The 14,707-nt window shown below is 38.4% G+C and overlaps 1 protein-coding gene across 7 annotated transcripts in view; it reads right to left on the reverse strand.

Moving 5' to 3' along the window:
* The window catches only part of sema4c (sema domain, immunoglobulin domain (Ig), transmembrane domain (TM) and short cytoplasmic domain, (semaphorin) 4C), a 656,757-nt gene that overhangs the window by 336,530 nt on the left and 305,520 nt on the right, over positions 1-14,707 (reverse strand). The gene's annotated exons all lie outside the window — the stretch shown is intronic.

Consider the following 14,707-nt stretch of genomic DNA (forward strand, 5'->3'; position numbering starts at 1 on the left):
GTGCTGGATAAGTTGGCGGTTCATTCCACTATGGCGACCCCAGATTAATAAAGAGAGCTTCTTCCATACTGTACAACTCAGGGGAAACAGGCCATTAGATACGTGGAACACCATCTTTAGGACATGATGGCAACAAAATTACTAACTCAGATGAAGCCTCATTGTATTGAACATTCAATAATTAAAAAAAAAAAAACATCGTCATTAACATAAGATTGACCATTAGCAAGTAAATTCAAATTGATATACTTGAAGTCACTGGATTTACACTCATCGGCCACTTTATTAGGTATCCTTGTCCAACTGCTTGTTAATGCAAATTTCTAATCAGCCAATCACATAGCAGCAACTCAATTAATTTAGTCATGTAGACATGGTCGAGACAATCTGCTGCAGTTTAAACTGAACATCAAAATGGGGAAGCAAGGTGATTTAAGCGAATTTGAACGTGACATGGTTGTTGGTCCCCGAGTATTTCAGAAACTGCTGATCTACTGGGATTTTCATGCACAACAATCTTTAGGGTTTATAGAGAATGGTCTGAAAAAGCGATAATATCCAGTGGCCGGCAGTTATGCAAATGCCTTGTTAGTGCCAGAGGTCAGAGGAGAATGGCCAGACTGGTTCCAGCTGATTGAAAGGTAACAGTAACTTAATTAACCACAACCAAGGTATGCAGAAGAGCATCTCTGAATGCACAACATGTCTAACCTTGAGGCGGATGGGCTACAGCAACAGAAGACCAACTCTTTTTATCCACTTCAAATGTTCACTTCTGCATGGCAATTTAAGTGTCGTGCTGACTTTAATTCAAATGACCTTTTGGGGAGTTATCTGACTGAACACAGCCGTTCTTTACAGTGTAAGTCTTGAGAGATCCTACTTCAGGAAAGAACTCTCACTTTTCAGGACCGAATATGTGAAGTTCTGTTAAAGTAGTTTATAATGAACTAAGCTTGCTTTAAAGCTTTAAAGAAACCTCATGAGAGACAGAGGCAGAGGAACACAGCTAGAGATAATCATTCACAACAGATGTGAAACGCGAACCCAAAGCTAATACAAACAAACATGAGGATATTGCTGAGAGCAAACAGACACAAATCGAACATCAACAGAGCTACAAATGTTCAACAAAGTCAAGGGAAGTCCTCCCCATGGCACGCCACACTATCAAAAACACATGACCCATTGAGGAAATTAGGCCAGCTTTTCCAGAAACAGATATATTGTGATATCCCAATGGGATTCTGCACAGATTAGCAGCCGTTTCACTGCAGTGAGCTTCCTAGATCAATGACTTTATTGATCTTGAGAGGTTTGATCAATATGTGTAGTGATTGGCTAAGGAAAAAGCAGTTTGACCATAAAAAATACACATTTAAGTGAGTTTCCAGCAAAGTCTAGGCTAATTTTTTTGCCTTCACTTACAGATAAAATGCTACACAGTTGGACGCAGTCACTGCCACTTAAGAGCCTGTTTGATCTCAGTGAACATCACATTCTGAATAGACACTCCAGTAGAGGACACTGAAGATAGTTGTAAAAGGTTGAGTTTTAACAATGTCAGATCAACCTCTTTGAAATTAGTTGCAGGGATAAAATCTCTATCATGCACAATCTACATCATAAGTCTTAAACCCAATTCCTGGAGGGCCGCAGCTCTGTACAGATTTGCCCCAAGCCTAATCAAACACAGCTGATCCAACTGCTCATGGTGTTTAAGTGTACTGGACACAAGTGCTGCATCTCAATCCGCATACTATTCATCCTAAATAGTAGTTGAAAATAGAATAAGTATGTCCCAAACCATAGTATGCTGAAAAGAATACGCCAAAGGTTTTTGGATGGTCTACTATTTCTGGTAAAAATTTGAAGTGTAGAAGCATCCATACTATTTTGCCCACAATAAATTGCGCATTAGACATGAATTTGATTTTTCAGTTTTATTAGTGTCCCAGATGCATTTTTAGTTGCTGTTCACTATGACAAACTATATACTTTTACAAATCACCATAATCATCCTACGCATCAAAACACATCAAACAGATGTGCAAAAATTCTGCTGATGTTATGTAGTTTAAACCTGGCATTGGCATGAATGTCACAAATGTTACAAACGTCAAAGCAAAAATGGTTAATTATGTACCCTAATCTTCTACAGTCTCCCTCCTGCTTCACTCTTTTCAAAGAACCCAATTTTTTTTCATAATGTGAAGAACATTTTTTCTAGATAGGTGGATGGATAGATGGACGGACGGACGGACGGACGGACGGACGGACGGACGGACGGACGGACGGACGGACGATGGATGGATGGATGGATGGATGGATGGATGGATGGATGGATGGATGGATGGATGGATGGATGGATGGATGGATGGATGGATGGATGGATGGATGGATGGATGGATGGATGGATGGATGGATGGATGGATGGATGGATGGATGGATAGATAGATAGATAGATAGATAGATAGAACTAAGAGACAGTTAAATTAGTGCAAAACAAATTAATAAAAGTTTTTATAACCCCATTTACATCCTCTTAGAAGAAATACAAGGCTTGCTAAAGGAGGCGGAGTTCCAGAACACACCCACTGATTGCATAATCACCACAGACCAATAATACTGCATCACAAAGGTGTTTAGGAGCGAAAAACAAACTCACCCCCAAAAATTTTGTTTTGGGGAGCTGTACCGAACTGCCAAAACAAACTCAAAACAAACATAGTTTTGGCCAGAATAAATTTTAAATTATGTCATTTCAGATAGTTCTTTTGTTTTGTTTAAAGTATATGAGGCTTTTATGCTCGAATGACGCGATCCAGATTTGAACCAACACCATAACTACATGTCTTTTTTTCTAATATTGCTATTCAAAAAAAAAAAACTTAGCCAAAAATAAAATTAGTAGATGAACAAGTTAACAAAAGCTTTTATGAACATCTTTACATCTTCTAAGAATAAATAAAAAGCATGGTAACGTAGGCGGAGTTCCAGAACACGCCCACTTAATGCATAATCACCACAGTCTTTAGGAGCCTAAACAAACTTCTTTATAATTTTGATTTGGTGGGCTGTACCAGACTGCCCCAACAAACACAAAACAAACATAGTTTTGGCCAAATTATGTTTGAAAATATGTAATTTTAGATAGTTCTTCGATTAAGTTTGAAGGATATGGGCCTTTTGTGCTCATGTAGACTATGCATGTTTAAGCCAACTCCATTACGTCAATGAAAAGATAGACAGATGGATGGATGGATGGATGGATGGATGGATGGATGGATGGATGGACGGACGGACGGACAGACGATTTAGTATATTGACAGACAGACGGACAGACAGACGGGCAGATAGATAGAGATAGATCAAAAAAGTTGGCCAAAACTAAAATTGGTGGGAAAAAAACAAATCAACAAGTTTTATAAACCCCTCTACATCCTCTTAGAATATTTTTTCTTTAATATTTACACTGATTAAAGCGATATTCTGACATTTACCACAGAGGGGAGAACATTTCCAATCGTGTTATTCTTAGGCCGTACTCTAAGGGCTGAACTAAAACAGTTCAGGCTGATTTCCTCCGGATGGACCTTTTATGAGTGTGTACACACACACACCAACATCCCGGTTCAAAGATTCTGACTCACTGCTCATTTCTGCCAAGCTTACACTACAGCTATTGTGAAGTGTAAACTCCTGGGGGCAAGATACTTCTCTCTCACACACACACATAGACACGATTATCTCATTCTGCATCACATCATTATCCCTAATGCATACAGTATGAGCTTTTCAACAGCCTGAGCCACCGTGAAAGCCAGAAGTGGAGAGCACCTGCTGACAAACACACTCATGCAGAATCTTTGAGAGGGGGAGGGCAACTCTGGGATACTGGAAGAAAGGAAGTAAAGCACCCAGAAGATTTAGTTACGAGCAACCTGAGAACTGTGGGGGATGGATGTGAGACAGAAAGAGAGAGAGAGAGATTAAAGGAGAGAAAGGAGTGTCTGACAAATGGAGTGAGTAAGGGAGGATAGGTAGGCCAGTAATAGGGAACAAAAAGAGTGCAAGAAGGTAGTGATTATATTAAAGTGGACAAGAGAAATACATTTATTAAAAAGAGAGAGGGAGGAAGAGAGAATCGCAGCGGTAAAATAATAGTTCTTTAATGGTTCTTTGCAGCACTTTCTTGTCAAGATTCATTTTTCACTAAATAGTGTTTTCTGAGGTTGTGTGGTTCTTCGAGACTTCATATTGGCAAATGTACTGTAGATGTTAGTACGAAAACAGGATAAAGTGAAGCCCTCTAGGGTTCTATACATTTTTTTATGAACTATTAAAGTTTTGCAGATAAAATTAGTGCTATGGAAAATTCTCCCATACAACTGAAATAATTGGTGTTGAAATAATTGTGTGTGTATATGTTCTATGTAATAATAATTTGCAGTCTGTTGTCCATGGATGGATGGATGGATGGATGGATGGAAGGATGGATGGATGGGTGTGAGGTTGGATGGATAAAAAAGACTGAAAGAGCAATAGATAAAGAACTGACTATTAATAGATGGATGGATGGGGGGGTGAGTGGGTGGCTGGTTGAGTGGGTGAATTGGTGGATAAAACAATCTAAAAGTGCAATAGATAAAGAACTGAACATTAATGGATGGATGAATGGATGGATGGATGGATGGATGGATGGATGGATGGATGGATGGATGGATGGATAGATGGATGGATGGGTGAGTGAGTGAGTGGATGAGTGGGTGGATGGATGGATAAAAAGGCTGAAAGAACAAAAGATAAAGAACTGAACATTAATAGATTGATGGGTGAATGGTGGATGGATTATTGGATGGATGGATGGATGGATGGATGGATGGATGGATGGATAAAGACTGAAAGAGCAACAGATAAGGAACTGAACATTAATAGATTGAAAGATAAATGGTCGGTGGGAGGGTGCGTGGGTGGATGGATGGATGGATGGATGGATAGATGGATAAATGGATGATGAATAAAAAGACTGAAAGAACAATAGATAAAGTACTGAACATTAATGGATGGATGGATGGGTGGATGGGTGGGTGGGTGGATGGATGAGTGGGTAGATGGTTGGATAAAAAAAAGAATGAAAGAACAATATAACAATAGTTCTGAACATAGATGGATAGATGGATGGACGGATGGATGGATGGATGGATGGATGGATGGATGGATGGATGGATGGATGGATGGATGGATGGATGGATGGATGGATGGATAAAAAGACAAATAACAATAGGTAATGGACTGAACATAATCGATGGATGGACTAATGGCAGATGGATGGATGAATTGATGGGTGGATGAGTGGGTGGATGGATGGATGGATGGATGGATGGGTGGATGAGTGGGTGGATGGGTAGAAAAGACTTAAATAACGACAGATATAGAGCTGATGAATAGATGGATAGATAAACAGATAATAAATATATTCAAATAAATACATCAATAAAACACTGCATTTCTAAAAAAAAAAAAAAAAAAAAAAAAAAAGGATGATTTAATGGCAACAGATTGCTACCAATATTTCCAGCAGAATTCAGCTCTAGGTTGTAGTGTGCCCCAGAATTAATAACAAATAATGAAAGTTTTTTTTGTCTTTTTAATAAATGTGTTAGCCTTTAGGTTATCTGACTGTATAATAATTAATTCCAAAACAATGACAATCATTGCATTCAAAACATACAGTCTCTCACTTCTTCCAATTGATATGATTTCATGGTTCTGATGACATCATTCTGAACGCTAATGCTGCGGCTGAAAACATATTCTCATGGTAACTACTTTTCTATAAGGTAAATGGAACAGTGCACTATAAAGGGGATAAGCGATTCAGACAGTGTAAAAATGTTTTCCATTGCATAAGTGTGACATGAACATGAGCTGCAGCACACACACAGTCTGCTCCAGTTTTGACACACAACATGAGACATATAGCGGATCATATGTGCCAGTTGGCTCAGACTACAAGATGCATTACTACCAATTGAATTCTACACAGAATGGTAAAGGGGTTACGGGATATGGATGACATTAAGAGGAGAAATGATTAGACAGACTCGGCATAACTATTCGACTGAATCTGTTACAAGCTATGAAATTCAGCTTTACTGAGTGGCTCAGTGGTTCTGGTTGAGTTGTGATAAATACAAAAAAAAGCTACTGGCTATTTAAAAAAGGGGAGAAGTCATTCAATTTATTCCTCCCTGACTTCCTGCTTTGATGGAAATTAAGTTAAAGGTGCCATAGATTGAAAATTTGGATATAAATCAAGGCACAGCTGAAAAATAAGAATGAGCCTTGAACACCATTGTTTCCTCATAATATTTCCTAATGAGATTACACCGTTCATGAATACATTTAAGAAAATGTTTTTTATCGGTGTAAGTCAGGATTGTCAACCTGAGTAAATTATGATGTGCACAAAAAAAGGAAAATAAATAGACAAAACCTCAACACAATGATCCACTACAACCTCCATTGTGGTATTGCTAGTTACAACTGTACAGTTAACAGTTAACCATTAACAGGTCGATGAATAACAATACTCTTCAAAACTTTAAATCTTTAGATAAATTTAGGCCCAATCCCAATTGAGTGAGTAACCGGTCTTGAGCTGCAGGGTGATATGGCATTGAATGAAAAAGGGATTCGAACCTGCAACTTCAAGATCATGGGCTGATGTTCAGACCACTAGGCCACTGATACTTCCTTAGTTTAAAATGTACACAATAAAATTGTGTTTTGTTGTACACATGTTTGTGATGAGGCAACAAACATGTTATGTGTGTGTTTGTGAGTATGTGTGTTTGTGAGTGTGTGTGTTTGTGAGTGTGTGTGTGTGTGTGTGTGTGTGTGTGTGTGTGTGTGTGAGAGAGCATCAAGCACTCACAAGGGCTGCAGAGCTCATTAATATTCATGACCCTTCCAAATGTGGCCAAAACCACGCAAATATATTAGGACTGTTTCTGAACCAGTTAGCATTTCTGTGTGGAGTTTGCATGTTTGTGTGGGTTTCCTCCAGGTGCTTCAGTTTACCCCACAGTCCAAAGACAGACACTGTAGACTAAAAACTCAACTATTTAGTCTCCACTTAACTTCCTAATCTGCAATTGCCTCTCTGGATATCACACTAACTGTACCCAAAAAAAAAAAAAAAATACTAATAATACTAATACTTTCCTTCTTAGACTTTACAGACCTTAAACTTGCCTATAGCACTTATTCATTGTTGCTCTTATAGTTGTGTAAATTGCTTCCTTGTCCTCATTTGTAAGTCGCTTTGGATAAAAGCGTCTGCTAAATGACTAAATGTAAATGTAGGTGAATTGGGTGAACTAAATTGGCCGTAGTGTATGTTTGTCTGTGTGAGTGAGTGTGTATTGGTATTTTGCAGTACTGGGTTGTGGCTGGAAGGGCATCTGCTGCATAAAACATATGCTAGAATAGTTGGTGGTTCACTTCGCTGTGGCAAACTCTGAAATAGAGACTAAGCTGAAGAAAAATAAATGAATGAATGAATTAATCATATTGAATTACATTCAATTTGTATTAATTTGACTACCACAAAATACGATAGAAAACAATGTTTTATATATAGCTTATAGGTATGATTCTTTTTTTCTAGATATTTATTGGTGGTCCCTGTATTTCCTGGGGCCTTAACGCCCCATTCACACGGGGCGTGAGCGTCAACACTTGACTGAAGGCATGTCTGAAGTTGGGGCTGATGCGATCGTCATGGCAGCATCAGCCAAAGAAATTCAGTCAGCAAAAGGCCACTGTCTAGCTGTTGTATTTGCATACAGCGATCTGATTGGCTGACGCTTCCGTCGGCGCTTGAAAAGTTGAGCCAGTCCCAACTTCTGCAGCAAGCAACGTCTCTGAAGCGGCGCCAACGGATCCACAATGCAGTTCGGCAACACCTGACGTCACCCATTCAAAGTTAATATAAAGCGTTGACGCTGACGCCCCGTGTGAATGGGGAGTAAGTGGCCCCTTACCTTGCTTATTGCTTAAATTCACCCCTTCCAAGAGGGTTAACAAAGTTAAAAATGTTGTGTCTTTCAAAGCACTTCAGGGAACTTTATATACGGCTTGATGCTGTATGACCTAAAGCAGGGATTCTCAACCGGTGGGCTACGGCCCACTAGTGGGCCTCAGCGATCCTGCAGGTGGGCCGCAAGATGACTTAAATATTTGACAATAATTATTTAATTTGATAATTGAATATGTCATAATAAAATGATGCTAGTAATGGCATTTTCCTTTTTCTGTGATTGAACAGGCTAATTCGGACTGTGCAAACACAGCCTCACGGCTAATTACAGTCATACCTGTGGCTTAAATTTCCAATCGCTGCGCATCAACTAGGACTGCACTCTTAGTTGTATAAAGCAAACGTACACGCAAATGTAAAGGTAATGATGATTAGAGTTATAATAACCAGACTGCGCATGCTTCACATCTGCAACTCGTACTGTATTGCACAAGTTCATTGATTTCGTTGATTCCCAAACTATGTGTGCTCTTTTTGTGTGAACACTTTCAAATATCCTCATAGTCAGGGCCAGTGGAAGCTGAAGTGGCGCTCTAGGCAAAGGACGATCACGCCACCCTCAACCCAAAAGTGAAAATGAAAGTGACCCGTTCGCGGCCGCCTAGGATGCCCCAGCCTTGCTCATAGTTGTCCAAATTGTTGTCCTGCGAGTGTTTTATAACACACGCGTACCTGTACAGAAGAATCTAGCGAGACTCTGCGGTGTTTCAGTAGTGAACAGCTGTTCACTGTTCCTGTCAGCAAACTCCAATAACGTCCAGCTTCAAACCCTTCAAAACCATGACTTCAGATCCATGTGTTTCAACAGATTTAGAGTTTTTTTTTTCTTGTATTTTACATTAAGGGTTGGGTTGTTGATTTTAATAGATATAAATCAATGGATGAATAGAAGTCAGTCTAATTCAAAGCAGCAGTTTTTTTGCCATCTCCTGTCGCTAGTCCTGTCAGGTTCCTTTAATAAAGAAAAGGCCTAAATACTCTGCAGTTGTATAACTGATATAAAGAATTCAGGAGCTTTGAACCTGTCTGTGTGTTTTTATTTTTTAATATACATAAAAAATAATTATTAATAATATATATATATATATATATATATATATATATATATATATATATATATATATATATATATATATATATATATATATACTTTTAATTGGAGATATTCGATATAGAAATGGTTGTCATTAGACCACACATATATATATATATATATATATATATATATATATATATGGTCTAATGACAACAGAGAGAGTTTTAAATGTACATTCACCTCCCTTGGACATTGTTCACATGCTAACGTAATTTATTCATACATTTTCCTTCGGCTTAGTTCCTTATTTATTATAGTTGCCACAATGGAAGGAACCTACCAACTATTCTGGAATATAATTTATGCTGTGAGGGCATCCTAGCCACAACCCAGTACTGGGAAACACCCATACACTCTCATATTCACACACACTACGGCCGATTTTGTTTACCCAATTCACCTATAGCGCATGTATTTGGACTGTAGCGAAAACGGGAGCCGCCACATGCTAACTTGTATTCAGTACAAAAAAAACTGAACTTGACATGGCACAAAAACTAGATTTGCTGGTTGGCATTCTAAGATTGATTATGTTAAAGTGTGCCAGCACCGGTGTGGTCACTGCAAATCGCGTTTAAGCAACCATGTCTCACCAAAGTCTGAGTAAATATGTGTGTTTACAAAGCAAAGAAATAGACATGCTGAAAATACATTGCTATTGGCTTGTTCCCAAAGTGCTTCTTTTTCCCACACATACTGTAGAAGAGATCAGTGCCAGTGAGGATTTGGAATTAGATGACTCAAATTTTCCTTTTTAAAGATCCTCTCGGGTTGATTAGCTCAGCGTGTGTGCTTGAGTGTAAGCCACTAGGGCAGTAAACAGGTTGATTCAATGTACATCCAAACCCTAGGGTACGATAACGGAGGTTTGTCTTATTCTCACAAACACGGAAAAGACGCGCGCTCTCACTTTAGTAAACACAAAAGCTCTCAAAGCACCGAAATGATTCAATTTTCCTACGGTCAGCTGTGGAGAAACTGCAGCAGGCTGGTGTGAATATGCTGCAGTACACTGGCTGCTGTTTTATTGGTAATGTCTCATTTTCCATACCATCCCTGGTGACAGCAAGGCAAAAACACAATTACAGGAGCTGCAAGGGATGCAGGACCCACACAGAAAACAACAGAAGCAAGGCGTCTGATTTAAAGGTGGAACAATGAAAGAAAATAACAGCTGCTGCGTTGTGTTTTTTAAACCCTTATCTGTTTTATTTTCCCCTTCATTTCCTTCATTTTATTTCAATTCGCTTTCTATAATGTCTGGGCATCGGCGTGATGACTCTTTGTTTCCTTTTGCCTATTTTCGCTTTTCAAACTCATTAAAAATCATTGTAGAAGCAGCACACACACACAAATGTATGCACGCATACACGCAAACAGACACACACACACACACACACACACACACACACACACACACACACACACACACACACACACACACACACACACACACACACACACACACACACACACACACACAGCAAACCATTTAAAACATGACATTTTTAGTCACATATATTTACAGCTCATCTATTCACTCAAATTCTTTCAGCTTGGTGCATCATTTATCAGGGGCCGCCACAGCGGAATGAATCACCAACTCATTCATTCATTCATTTTCTTTTCGGCTTAGTCACTTTATTATTCCGGGGTCACCACAGTGGAATGAACTGCCAACTTAACCAGCATTTTTTTCATGCAGCGGATGCCCTTCCAGCTGCAACCCATCACTGGGAAACACATACACTCATTCATACACACATACACTACGGACAATTTTGCCTACCTAATTCACCTGTACTTCATGTCTTTGGACTGTGGGGGAAACGGGAGCACCCAGAGGAAACCCACGCTAACGCTGGGAGAACATGAACGACCAACTGTTCCAGCAGATGCCCTTCCACCCGCAACACATTACTGGGAAACACCCATACACATATTTTCTATAGGATGCTAATGTTATACAATATTATATTTGTGCATATATAGATTATGTATATACAGTACTGAAGCCAACACACATACATACACTCATACATACACACATACAAACAGTGCAGCTAATTTCATTTACTCAATTCACCTATACTTTATGTCTTTGGACTGTGGAGGAAACCGGAGCAGCTGGAGGAAACCCGAGCAAACACTGAGAGAACATGCAACCTCTACATAGAAATGCCAACTGAGCCAGCCGGGACTCGAACCAGCAACTTTCTTTGTGTGATATTTGTGCATTTACATTAGATTAGCAAGTACTGGAGCTAAATTTGGATCTAATTTATAAAAATAACTTACGATAATAGTCCAAAAATGAGTACATCCAAATTTTGTGTCAGTGAAAAATACAAAATTAAACAATAAAAGAGAAACAAAAAATATATGTGAATTTTTTTATTTTATTTTGTAGTTTGTGGGCAATATTTCACTTGAATTTAAATGCATTTTATTTTCATTTTTTAAAGATGTTTGGTAACTAAAATATTAAATACGCTATTGCTGCAGATTGGTCGGCTGCACATCCATGATGCGAAAACCCCGTTCCATCAAATCCCAAAGGTGCTCTATTGAATTAAGATCTGGTGACTGTGGAGGCCATTTGAGTACGCTGAACTCATTGTCATGTTCAAGAAACCAGTCTGAGATGATTCGTGCTTTATGACATGGCGCTTTATCCTGCTGGAAGTAGCCATCAGAAGATGGGTACACTGTGGTCATAAAGGGATGTACATGGTCAGCAACAATACCCAGGTAGGCTTTGGTGTAGACACAATGCTCAATTGGTACTAATGGGCACAAAGTGTGGCAAGAAAATATCCCCTACACCATTACACCACCACCAGCAGCCTGACCTGTTGATACAAGGTAAGATAGATCTATACTTTCAAGTTGTTGGTGCCAAATTCTCACCCTAACAACTGAATGTTGCAGCAGAAATCAAGACAGATCAGACCAGGCAACGTTTTTCTAATCTTCTATTGTCCAATTTTGGTGAGCCTGTGCGAATTCTAGCCTTAGTTTTCTGTTCTCAGCTGACAGAAATGGCACCCGGTGTGGTCTTCTAGTGCTGTAGCCCATCTGCCTCAAGGTTTGACGTGTTGTGCGTTTAGAGATGCTCTTCTGCAAATGTCTATTGCAATGAGTTACGGTTGCCTTTCTATCAGCTGGAACCAGTCTGGCCATTCTCCTATGACCTCTGCATCAATAAGGCATTTGTGCCTACAGAACTGCTGCTCACTTGATATTTCCTCTTTTTCGGACCATTCTCTGTAAACTCTAGAGACGGTTGTGCGTGAAGTAGATTAGCAACTTCTGAAATACTCAGACCAGCCCGTCTGGCACAAACAACCCTGCCACGTTTAAAGTCACTAAAATCACATTTCTTCCCCATTCTGATGCTCGGTTGGAACTGCAGCAGATCGTCTTGATCATGTCCACATGCCTAAATGCTGTTGATTAGAAATTTGCGTTAACGACCAGTTGGACAGGTGTACCTAATAAAGTGGCCGGTGAGTGTACTTTGTAGAAGTTCTGTGAATTAAACTGCACAACCCAAAAGACAATACTAATAATAAAAAAAAAGAGTTGGCTCGCCATAGAACAAAAATGAGCAGTATTTTTAGAGCACTGCAAAATACAAGCCTACACAGAAAAAAGAAAAAGAAAAAAAAACTTTGGGGTTGACATTTGCATGTAATTGCTCATAAATATATATTAATGTTTTTATTGTTTACTTTAGTTTCCACTTATTTAAAAGAACCTCTGTCTTCTTGTATGTATGTACCCTGAGCTCCTAAAAACCACAACAAATTCTTTGCGTGTTTGCGCACACTTTGGCGAATAAAACTCATTCTGATTTTGATATCTAATATTGTTGCTTAGTCATGTACAATTTTAAGAAAATTTTGAACAGAAGACTAACAAATTAGAGAAATAAATCATTCTAAACAAATCAGGATTCAACTATAGGTAACACTTTATTTTGATGGTCCATTTGAGTATTAGTAGACTGTCTGCTTAATATCTGTTGATACTGCTCCTTCAACAGACATTTAACTGAAACTTTGCAAGTACAAGTCAGCTTACACTAACCCTAACCCCAACCTAACAGTCTACTTATAATCTAATGAGAATTAGTTGGTATGTAGATGCAATGTAACCTTAATTCAACAAGTGGACCATCGAAATAAAGAATGACCCAACTAAAAAAATTTTTTTTTTAAATCATATTTACGGCAGAATCAACAAAGGAACATATTGCAGCACATCTTACAATTCAAGCCAAAGCTGAAGAAAAGAAGGAGTTAGCTTGCGGCTTTAAAACAGCATTATCCTCCAAAGAGACTGTGCAGTATGTTTGTTCTTTCCATTTTACAGAAAACAAAGTGAAAGAACTGAATAGCGATCCGGTGGTCTGCTACTGGGTTGATGCCAAATCTCCGCAAACCAAGCAATGAAGGAGCCAGCATCATGTATTCAGGTCTTAAACTAAATGTGAGGAGCTTTCAGGCATGAGAATCATGAAGAATCTAATTATTCCGTTTTTGATTATACTCACTCTAAACGATTCCATTAATGATTCTTTTAGAACTTGAAAGGAATAAATATCTGATGAAAAGAAATTAAATTCTGAAAGGAAAGATCATTGCAACAACAAATAAATGCATAACAAGCCAGTGCTCTCTCTCTCTCTCTCTCTCTCGCAAACACACATTGTTTTTGATTCAATGGGAGGCAAGATTTTGTATAAGATTTGCGTAAAAGTGATAAACAAAGAAAAATGACAAAGTGTTGATACACCATGGAGAGAACATTTCAATGTTGATAGTGATGTTATGCCTGTTTGGAGTTCAGTTTACAAGCCACCATTGACTAAAAGTGTTGGAGATCTTCAGTGGCGGGTGTTAAAGGCTATTATTGCAGTCAATGCTTTTATTTCATTAATAATTTAAACTGTGCATAAATGACCTATTTGTTATGAAAGAGAGAAAACATTTAATTGTTTTATGCATTGTGAAAGACTGGGGTCTTTATTCAATTTATTGGAGGTTATGTTCTTTTCCATTGATGAGATGTTTAGAAAAACTGTGTTTGTGTTTGGTATTAAATATGGAAAGAAAGAAAAAGCAAAAGGGCGTCTGTTAAATTTTATATTAGGTCAAGCAAAAATAGCAATATACATGAGTAGGAGGCACAAGATTTTGTATGAGACCAATCATAAAGTTGAACTGATTTTTAAAGGGCTCATAAGAGCAAGAATAAGACATGATTTTAATTTTTATTTGTCAATGAATATGTTGGACAAGTTTGAAGGCATGTGGAGTGTAAAAAATATGTTGTGTTGAGTTGAAAATAATGTATTGATTTTCGATGAAAATATTGTGTTGTTTGGAAATGTGTTTGTTTAAATCAATGAAACATGTAGTTTAAAATTTTGTATTAAATAAAGGTGTATTAAAATTTCACACACACACACACACACACACACACACACACACACACAC

Source organism: Danio rerio, chromosome 5 (assembly GCF_049306965.1).
Source record: "Danio rerio strain Tuebingen ecotype United States chromosome 5, GRCz12tu, whole genome shotgun sequence".
In the NCBI taxonomy this organism is placed as follows: domain Eukaryota; kingdom Metazoa; phylum Chordata; class Actinopteri; order Cypriniformes; family Danionidae; genus Danio; species Danio rerio.